Here is a 12,000-nt window from a genome sequence, read left to right on the forward strand (position 1 = left end):
TAGTTACGTATTGCTGCACATAATAACTTTTTTCTCAAATGTGAATATGAGTTTTAATAATGTGTTAAAAAAATTATGTTCCAATATATATGTATGAATATATATTTGTACCAACTTATAATTTTGTATTAAAATAATCATTTTATATAGTTTCATATTATATTAAAAAAGAGTTTTTAAAAATGCTGATTAAATTTTTTTTTGTGATAATTTGATTAAGTGAAAGTTTTTAATAATTAATAACTGAAATAAAATTATGTCCAATAATTTTTTAAAATAAAAAATTACTGTAAAAATTCTAACAACTAATAATTTTTATTTTAATAAATAATAAGTACCCAGAGCAAATCATTCTCCTTGCCACTAATATTATTTTTTAAATTCACCGTCTATTTTTGTAATTTCTTATGAATTAGCCACTAATTAATCTATGTCTATAGTAGTTAATTCAAATTTCACGTAAAAAAACACAAATCAGAACGGCCAATATACAAATTAACCGTTGTAAATGTGATGTGTTGCTAATCAATAGTGATGAATTTGAAAATCAGAATTCATAGAGATTTACAATGGCTAATTTATGGAATCCATTGCTGTTCTAGTCATATTACCTATATATTTAATTAATATACAAATTAGTTAGCCTTGCAAGCATAAGTCTTGCCGCAAGCTCTTCCTCGTCTCGCCTTTATGCACCTGTTTACAAGAGTGTTTTTCTATGCAATGCAGATACTCTAACCGTTGATACGCCAAGCATCAATACCAAGATAAGTTCAAAACTCGCTGATCAAAAGATAGCTGTGAATTGGAAATAGAGTAAATTTATTATTCAAGAGAATAACTATTGCTAAACTCATTTTCGCCTTATATAGGCCACATTAAATAAACGAAAATAACACTAAGAAAGGAGATAATTCAAAATTTATCAAAAATAGTAAATTCTCAAATACCTAAATAAAATAAGAGATCTATCAAAAATAAAAACAATTACCACACAAACTACCACAAATAATAGATTCTATCACAAGATATAAAGAAAATCAATTATTACAAAAAATAGCAAAATTAGGGTTTTCACGCCTAAACTATGAAATTTGGCCAAATTCTGATATGACTCACAAGCAAAAGCTAGCGACTTGTGTTCGTTGGACCCGCTTTCCTTCAAGTGAGACCCTTTAAAAACCAAAAATCCATCAACATGAAAAATTACTGTATTACCCTTTTTGCTAGGCTACATGTCCCTTTATCCAAAGACACAAAGCTTGCTCCTCAATACGCCCTCATCATTCTCCCTAGGTTGAATAGAATTCGCCTCGAATTTGCCCTTGATTCGAAGGCCCACACCAATTTGATGTTGAAACCCACCATGGTGGCTTATCGTAGTTCTTCAGACATAATGTGCTCAATTCAACTACACTACTTCTACAATCTTTGGGATCGTCAGCTTGCACAACTACTCCACATCAATCACAAACTGCATACTTTCCCAAGTATGATAAAAAGGGGATCGTAGCATGCTAGATCGCCGCCAATCGCCGGGGTAGCCTTGGTGTCAAGCAGATCTTCGTGCCACCCAAAGCCGCACCAATCGCCACCCTCGGGACGACCCTCCTCATCAAGGTCACCTTCATCAAACATCGCGGGCCCATATTCCATCATGTCTTCCTCCTCATCAAGGTCATCTTGTCAAACACAGTGAATAACGCCTCCGTATCCTCTTTTTCCTCGGCAAGCATAACTCTCATGCCTTCTTTCCCTTCAGAATCTACTTTGGTGATGCCCCTTTCTCCATAATCGAAGTATTGAATGGTGCTATTGTTTCTCCTGTCGCGTTAGTTCCCAGCTGGAACGACCAACAAAGAACCCCCTCGGAAATCTTCTGTAGCTCTCATGGAATTCTAAATACCCACTCGTATACCGTATTCTCCCAACGCCTATCTTCATCGCGGTAGTGTTGATTAATACCCCACGATCTCTCGCCCACTCTAAACACGCCCCGAATGACGCTACCCATCATTTGGGTAATCCGCTTAGGCCGCCCTCCATCATCCGCCCATCCGATTTGCCTAAGAGTACGCTAACTGGCCGCTTTCAAATCTAGCATCGTCATTGTAGATCTCTCCATACGGTGAAGCACCAAGACCGCCCTTCGCTGGTAAAGCAAGGGATCGGGACCAAACATACCAAACAGATGCGTACGCAGATACTGGAATGTCAGATTCACAAGACGAATACCAAGACAAATTCTAAAACCTCATGATCAAAGAGGCTGTGAATGGAAAGAGAGTAAATTTTATTACTCAAGAGAATAACTATTACAAAACTCATTTCCTCTCGCCCCACAGGCCACATTAAATATTCAAAACAAGATTGTTAGTCGAGATAATTTGAAAATTTTACCAAAATAGTAAATTCTCAAATATCGCTAAGAAACAAGTAGATTCATCAAAATAAAGACAATTATTAAACGCTCTACAAATCAAAAGATTTCATCCTAAGATCTAACTAAATCAATTATTACTAAAAATAGCAAAATTAGGGTTTTCGAGGCCTAAACTACGTAAATTTGGCCAAATTTTTGATATGGCTCACAAGCAAAGCCAGCGACTGTGTTCGCTTCAATTCATTTTCTTCAAGTGAGACCTTTAAACCAAAACTCCACCGCTAAAATTACCGTACCCTTATTAGGCTATCCTTTTATCCGTGTAGTTATTACTGTGCTTGCTCCTCAATACTCATCCAGCCCTACCCCAAACTTTTCTATTTTGGACTTGACGGCCCAAGACTCCAGCTATAAGCCCAGCGATGAGGGCTCGCTTGGCTCACCCTTTGTCCTTCACTCTCAAGCACTTATCAGCATGCTCCCAGCAAGTTGAGTGCACCGTTTCTTTAGAAAGTTCTAGACCTGCAAGCTTTCCAAAGCAGTGGACATAACCCGCAAGCAGTTGATCTCGCATAATGTAGCACAATCACATGTAATCGGAATGTTAAACGTCCATGCTTTACTCCTCAGAATTTCTAGTTTTATTCAGACAAACACATCGGCCTTTGTACACAAACCGCGTTGACAACACCGTGTCGCGCGCGACCTTCAAACTATATCAAAGGCCAATCCTCAAGTCTCTGGTGAGCTTTTTGAAGGACTTTGTCGATTCCATGTGTTTTACCAAGATTTTGGATGAGATCAATGAATCTTCCTTGAGGATTGTAGGGCACCAAATAGAGGGAAAGTATCCTATGCAACTCTTTGAAGAGGATTTTATAGTGCACATTGGCGAGGGAGTAGAAGAGAGGAAGGAAGAGAGCTCCAATCCAAGCAAGTAAAAAGAGCGACGCAGTGATTTTCTCCATTATATTTTGTCATGCTATTGCATCTCTTTATGATTGTATTTTGCATTTTCCTCGCACAAGCATGGTAAATTTTTAGCTTCATATTCGGACATAGTATGAAACTCTAGAGTTTAATAAGTATTTGACTTTGGATATCGCTTACATATTTGAGTTTCTATTTTGATTGGTTCTATGTGCTATAGCTTTGTAACCATGGATTTCTTTTATAACAAGAGCTTGTTTTGTCATTAATGAGAATATATTGGAGATTGGAGGAGAAACCTTATGCATAGATCCACCACACATTGAAAAGATTGGGTATGACCTCAAAGCACATGGTTGGTTGTTATAATTTAGGAAATTTGAGTTTAACCTTTTATGCGCTCATAGAGTGTCAATGCAATTATACAATGTTTAGGGAGTTGAAGAGATTTCAATCTAGATCAGAAACTGATTACTTACTCATCGCATTAAAAAGTGGTGAGTATGTCTTAGGGAACTACCACTGTAATCCAATCAACTCAATATTAGTTTGATATCCTTAACTCATACTTTATTGAAAAATCCTAGAGCGATGTCTTGTCCGAATACCTCTTTCCCCATGACTCATTGGCTTCATGTCAGCACTATTAGGAAACCATTACCCATTCCCATGTTTTGGATATTTTTAAGAAGGTAATCTATTACCTTTGATGCTTAATAACCCCCACCACAGCTCTCTTTCCGATGATGACACTGTCGTTCATAATGGAGGGAATGAGGAGAATGGAGGGGAATTTGTAAATTACCCATTTTTACCCCTCGTATATATATATATATCAACACTTAATATATTAAATATATAAATATATTAGTATTAAAATAATTACATTTGATTATAATATAATAATTTTATATTAAATAAATAATATAAATGTATTAATATTTAATTATAATAATTATATTAAATGAGCTATTTGCTTTTAATTATACCATAAAAATAATATAAGTAATTTAAATAATTAATTATAATAATTAAAGAAATTTATTTTAAATATTTATACAAACAATAAAATTTATTTTTATATTAAGGTCACAGAAGTAATTTTACGTCATCATCTTTTCTTTACTTTTTCAATTTCTCAATAAATTACCTTCTACTCATTACCATCCCCTCGCCCATTTCATTAAATCATTCCTCATTCCCATTATGAGTAATCCAAACACACCTCTATTACTTGATACTACTCTATACACTTACTAGGATCACCACACAAGTGATTCTTCTAAAATTGAAATCTTTGCCACAATTCATTCTCTAACAAAATAAAAGGTGTATTTCAAGGATAAAGACAAAGTTCTATGTCTGAGAGATGATGTATAGTAATTATTTATATTTGTTACAAATAAAGTTAGCTTACACACTCAATAAAACCATTATTTTCAGTTTTTAGAGCATGGTTTAGATAAAATTGGATGATGATTAGTTTCAGAAGTCTATCATGTCCATCCTATCAAAATTATCTAGAAACTTTATAGGACTATCAACAACACTATAAAAAGTTTTTCGAATTGATAAAGTATGATGAGTGCATGAAATGCTTGTATTATTGTACATAAATCCATACATTACTGCTTTTTCTTCATGATTGATAGAAAGATGTATTGATATAGCCCCTCCCGACAGCTCCTTTGGGATGCACCTGACTCACTATAGGCACAAGTTCCCACCCACTCAAGTCCCTCTGTATGATCCTATACTCCCCCACTTACGGGCACAGAATGGCCACAAGATTTCTTTGCCCCGAGGCTTACAGTCGTAAGAAAGGCCATAAGGTGCCCATACAAGTGGTTCTATCTGACCTACTTCTTTAGTTCTTGGTGTCAAGAGCTCCATCTTCCTCATTTTGCACTTAATTGCTACTCTCCCTCGTCCTTAAGCATTGCCTGATACCTGAGAATACAATTTCACCATGTTTAGAACCATCTTCCACAAGAATACTCTAATACACACCGAATAAGTCTACAAAATCATATTAAATAATGCACAAATGTACACTTATCAATGATTTTCTTCATTTAAATGTTATGTTAGGTATTTTGTGCTTAATGTACAGATAAAAAGGTTTTGGGACATGCAATACACTGGAAAGAAGAAATTGAAGAGCACAACCCAAGCACGGTTCTAGTCCCCAAAGCACAACCTTGCTCAATAAGCATGGGAGTGATCTTCAGCAGTGTAAATCTTTGGATGCCAAATTTTTGAAAAGAATTGAGTCCCAAGTGTCCTCAATAATCAGCATGAGTAAAATATACCCTAAGTACGGTGGTGCACTAGCCTGTTACTTGCAGTTTAATACCCGATAGTTATGGTATGTTGAGGACTTTTATCGGAATCACAAAGGGATGTTAGGGTTTTAAGCTGAGATTAAAGAAGGCTTTTCAAAGACTAGTTGGAACCACTCTTTCAACCCATTGGGTACCAAATGAACGGCAAAGTCGGCTACAATCTGAAGCACAGATCATCTTCTAGAGAGAAGCATTGAAGAAGTTTTTCCTATGTTCTTATTAATGTCTCTAGTGTTGGATTGTTTCATGGTATCTTGCATAATGACAAGCTAAACCTTTGATGGTGCCTCGGTTCTATGAATCTTATATATGATGAACTTGTAATTTGATTTCCTAATTTTATATAATGTCTTAGATCTACTTGTAATGCGCAAGTGGAGTATCAAGTGGAAAGCCAAAATAACCATCCTCAGTTTCAATTAACTCAAGAAAAATTGGAAAAGCCTTTGTGATTTATTCTGTTATCCTGATTACACTATATGATTTGTTTATATGTTTTTTACTCAAATAAATTTATTTACTAGTAAAATTATGATGAAGTTAATAATAGGGACTTGCAAAAATAAGCAACTAGGTTTACTCATAATTAACAATTGAGGGCATTTGTTGCAAGTCGCTATACCTTGGTAGTTTTTTTTATCTCATTTTCATACATTGCTTAACACTATACTTTTTTGTTTCGATATATGCTTCCTTTGATATAATAATTAATGTTTATTATATTTATAATTATATAGCACAAAGATGATAAACAACCTGATGGAATGAAATTTTTTAAGACGACTCACTATTCTAAGAGTAAAAGATAATCAACAATTAAGGCTCAAACATCTTATGTAATATTATATATATATATATATATACATAATTCTCTAAATAATTTTTTAAATATGATTATTTAAATTAATATTTCTTCTAATTTTTTAAAAATAATTTAGAAGATATTATCAATTATTGCTGTGAAAAGAAGATAACCTAACAGCATTAATATGACAATGGATGAAGTACACTATAAGAAAAATAGGAAAAGTCAATAGCTTTTTGGGTCACTAATAACAAACTTTCCGCCACTATAAAAAATTACAATGAAATCAACAACTAAATGATTCTAACAGGAATAATCAAGTTGCAATTTAAATTCTGTAGGTGATTTAAACTTCCATCGCTATCTCTTATTCTTTGCCGGTGGAGCATTCAGTTGCAAAATAAGAACACTCCTCGTTAATAAAATAATACATTGAGACTTGGATATAGGCCTATGTCTATTGAGAAAGTCTCAAAAATGAAAGTTTTGTTATTGAAAGCAACTATTATAAAGGCACAAGAGGAGTTTCAATAATATAAGTCACATTATGAAGTGATATGAGATTAAATGAAAGCTATGACTTAAACTTAATTAGCTACTGGAATCTAATCACCAATTCCTCAATTTTCATTATATATATACAGAGAGAGAATTTAAGTCATATGGACGTTTGTATATATATATATTTTATAAACTTCCTTTTTCCAATTTGTAGTATAACTTTCTTGAATTTACTTATCTTATGAATTGATATTATCACTTGTTAAAAAAAAGATATTTAAGGTCTCACTAAGACAAGCTTTGCAATAACATAAACACCATCAACGCAAAAGTTGACTCAAAAGTTTGAATGGAAATTATGGGTAGTTATCTAGTTTGATATGCAATGTTTAAGAATTCTCAGTTTTTAATGTCAATATAACATTTTCAGATATTGAAGTTCATTAGTCTACGATATTACTTTATAAGGACACTTTTTTTTATAACAATATCAATTTTATTTTGGTTATACTATTTTGATAGATTGACTTATGATCAGCACCTCCTATATATGATTTATACTATAATATTATTTATACTGATTTTTTCAAAATAATTTTTATATAATTAATATAATTTATTAAAGTATTCACCAAAAAAGTTATAAAAAATAAAAATGCATCACAAAAATATAATTTTTTGTGATATTATAAAAAATATTATGAATGATATGATAGTCAATGAGTTGCGTCATTATAAAAAATTAATTCGTGAAATACTTTTTAACAACTATACATGTCACGAAATATTTATTTTCTCATAGCATTTATATTTTTGTCATACTTAAATTACAAATTAAAGTATTCAATGATGAAAAAAAAATTGTTGGTGACAAACCTTCCTAATCAATAAAATATTCTTTCAACACTAACTATTATATTTTTTTAAGAATGCACAATGAAGTTCAAAATTTTTTATGGCACTATCCTATTATAATATATGACAAATATTTTTATCACTTAATTATTATGTGATAGTGAAAGAGATGCCACAAAATTTTAAATTTTACTATATATTTAGAGATAATTCATACCATGTTATCACAAATTATCACAATGTTTTGTGACAAAAAAAAAATGTCAAATGATTATAAAATATGTGACATATCACAATTTCGTTAATAAAAAAATTTCATTGTGTGATGAACATATAGATCACTACATTAGCTCTTTAGCAACAGGAAAAAGTGTCTTAAAGTGGTGATGAAAAAAGTTAAAAAAACATTTTAATGATGAAAATTTGTTATTTTGTGAAATTATTAGGTAAGTCACCAATTCACAAATCCATTGTAGTGCAAGTAAATTCAAATTCGAAGGTATTTACAATTGTGCAAATTTATATAATATGTGGGGAAAACTCAATAATATTTTTTAAATTATAATACTGTTATAAAATTAAGAAAGCAAACAAAAGAAAACAAATAAAAACCATACAAAGGGGAGAGAAGATAAATAGCTAACTTCTTATTCATTCCCTTCTTTATCACATGTATCTCATATGTATGTTATACAAGATTACAAAACCTCTATTTATAGGCTAAGAGAAATATGAAAAGTCACATCTATTAAACTTCCTCATAAATATGGGAAGATGAAGAGACATGAGAAGACGAAAAGTTATAAGAGTTTTAGAAGTTTAGAAGATGAAGAGGTTTGGGAGATTGGGAGTTTGGGAGATAAAGAGATATACATTAATAGGCATCCACTTTAATTAATGTTTCATAACAAATACAATATATTATAGTGGTTGTCATTTCTAAACTCTTCATAGTCCTTAGGTTTTATTTTACTTTTCATTTTTAGATTTGACGAGATGGTTCAAATTTAATCACATTTTAAGCTTATCTAATTCATTAGATAAACAAATGCATTTTTTTTTATTTATGTGATATGGCTCTTCTCATTGAACCATTCCGTTACTCGATCATGATTAAATAATAAATCAGATTATCTATAGTCCAACCATTGGGCACCCATGGATGCGTATGGTATGATGCCATGCGATCACAAATGTCTTTTAATGTATGGGGTGAAAGTAACATGAAATATTGTTCCCCACATCGGGAGTGCCCGGGTGGGGGTTGAGGTGGGGCCATGATATATATAATTAAAATATTAATAATTATAATTCATTTGGAAAATGGCACTCTTTATTTATTTATTTTTTAATTCTACCCTCATAATATTTAAAATAAATTAAATAAAAATAAGAAAATTATTATATTTAATAAATTTGATATATCATAAATAATATGGCAAGCCAAACATGGATCTCAAATATTTTTGTTTTTAAATTATATATATATATATATTATTGAACTTATCAATACATAATTATCAATTTTTAGGATATTAATATTAAAATAGGAGTAATAAATAAAAATAAAATCCTAAAAATTGCAATTGCTCTCTCAAAATCACTGGAAAAAGCCATTATAGGTTGCGTCTATTTGTGAGTTATTTTTTTCTTTACTCAATCATTTCCAAGTTTATGTTTTATTTTCATTATGGGGATTTATCCTTATTTTTTCCTTTTTTATATCTAATTTAATTTGCTTAATTTTTGTGCAATTATTTATTGTGTAAAAATATTTGATATTTGTTGAATGATTGTTGGATATTTGTTAAATATTTGTTTATGAAAATTATTATGAAAAAATATTAGATATTTGTTGTGATTAATTAGATTATTTGTTGAATAATTGTTGTATTTAATAATTGAATTAGATTATGAATTTTTTAAGTTGTTTTTTTTAAAGTACATTATTTGTTAATTTAATGTTTAACTAGTTGAGTTAATCACTAATTAATTTACAGATATGGTAGAGTTTTTATATCTAAACCAAAATATTTAGATAGATATTTATTTTATATTTTTAAAATATTGATTATTATAATCTCAAATTAAAATTAATGGCATCATTTTATATTTATAAAAAAATTTAAATTTAAACTCTCCGGTTCACCATTGATTTCATATATTGCATAAGTACATCCTAGTCACCGTAAGGGGATCAATTTAACTTCCAAGTAGTTAAGCATTAGCATATATAAATTTAACTGGAAATGAACAAAAAGTCCCTCCAAAGTTCAGGTATTTACAAAAAAACCTCATGACTTTGAGTATTCTTAAAAGATCCTTCCTTTTTCTGACAGGTTATTTTTCAGACATTTCTGACATAAAGGTGATTGATGTTGACATAAAGGTAACAGATATTAACTGGGCTGACTCTCAGTTTTTAAGCGAAAATACCAAATTTTAAGCGGAAACCCATAATTTTAAGCGGAAAAGTCAAATTTTAAACACAAATGTGTTATATGTTAAGTGAAAACTTATGTAGTTAAGCGAAAACACCAAATTTTAAGTAAAGAGTAATAATTTTAAGCGGAAAAGTCAAATTTTAAATGCAAATGTGCTATATGTTAAGTGAAAATTTATGTGATTAAACAAAAACACGCAATGTTAAATGGAAACTATATATTTTTAAGCGGGAAGTACATGTTGTAAAATAGAATAAACTAACAGAGTAAGCTGCATTAATTGAAAAGTACACTGTCAGGATTGAAAAATAAACTGTCAAAAAAAGGAGGGGCTGTCTGGCAAATTCAAATGTCAGATGGTCTGTCTGGGATGTTTTGAAACTTTCAAGAACTAAAAAATAATTTTCCCTAAATTTAATTTTGCTGGCCACTCCAAATTTGGGGTTTTTTTTTATTTTTTGGTGAGCGTGAAAAGGCCACCAACATAGAATTTTTCTTCATTGAAAAGTACGACGAAAAGTAAACTTTGCTTTATTTTTTTATTATAGTACTTTTAAATTTTAATTCTTATGTTGGTGTTGGTTGTTGTGAGTTGGTAAGGTAAGGTGTTGAAATGGACTCATTTACATACATCAACCATAAAACAATAATTTGTTTTAGAAGATCACTATTTGATTTGGCCGTCATTTTAGCTGATGTGGCAGCCGGAGATGCCACATAACATTATAATAAATAGTTTTTAATGGGGCTGGATACATCAACCCTAGATCACTTAATGTTAAGTTAGCCTAGTCAGCTTCTTCTCACCTCGATCATTCACCATGGAGATGCAATCTTGAATCCTTGCCTCCTCTGCCTCATCCGTGATCATCTCTCTCATAATCCTAACAAAACCCATGTCCTTGATCTCCGTTTGCCATCTCTTCTCGCCGCCACCGACGACGTCAAGGCTGGAGCTGCGCCACATCTACACCACCCGGTAGGCTCAGCGAAAGAGTCAACCCAATCTCATCCACCTTGTCTTTCTTCATCTTTCTCATTTTCTCGTTTTGATTTTTTGAATTTTTTTGATTTTTTTTTATTTTGTTTTCTTTGGAGATGAACCGGATCTCATTTTCTCGTTTTGATTTTGATTTTAATTTTGTTTTTGGTTTATTTTATTTTATTTTATTTTATTTTTTTGGTTTTCTTTGGAGATGAGCCAGCTGATAAGCCATTGCCTGATATCCAAAAACTTTAGGTTGCCGAGCTCCAAAAAAAGAGAAACATCTTTTAGGTCTATAAACAGACAAAATCCTCTATCTGAGTCATATATATCTAAAATAATCCTATCTTGTAATTTCCCCCATCAAAAAAATCAAAACCCTAGATCAAATACTCAAAAGAAAATAAAAAATCAAACAAATATTTAGATCTTATCACCAAACACCACCAAGGCAAAAAAAAAAACACACACACACACACAATCTAATCCATAATTTCAAAGCATCAGATCCGAAACAAAAGCCCTAACATACAGATCATCCAAACCAAACAATTCAATCAGAAAATTAGAGAAAACCAAAAACAAAAGCCACGATGTGGATTGATGATTCCCCAAACTTACTATTCAGGATTCATGACGATGGATCTAATCGCCTAGAACAAGCTCTCCTACTCTTCGACGAATTCTTCACAGCCTTCACCAAGATCGAATCAAAGAGAAGAGAGAATTGGTCGCTCACAGAACTAAAAAGG

Source organism: Dioscorea cayenensis, unplaced genomic scaffold (assembly GCF_009730915.1).
Source record: "Dioscorea cayenensis subsp. rotundata cultivar TDr96_F1 unplaced genomic scaffold, TDr96_F1_v2_PseudoChromosome.rev07_lg8_w22 25.fasta BLBR01000316.1, whole genome shotgun sequence".
NCBI classification, from domain to species: domain Eukaryota; kingdom Viridiplantae; phylum Streptophyta; class Magnoliopsida; order Dioscoreales; family Dioscoreaceae; genus Dioscorea; species Dioscorea cayenensis.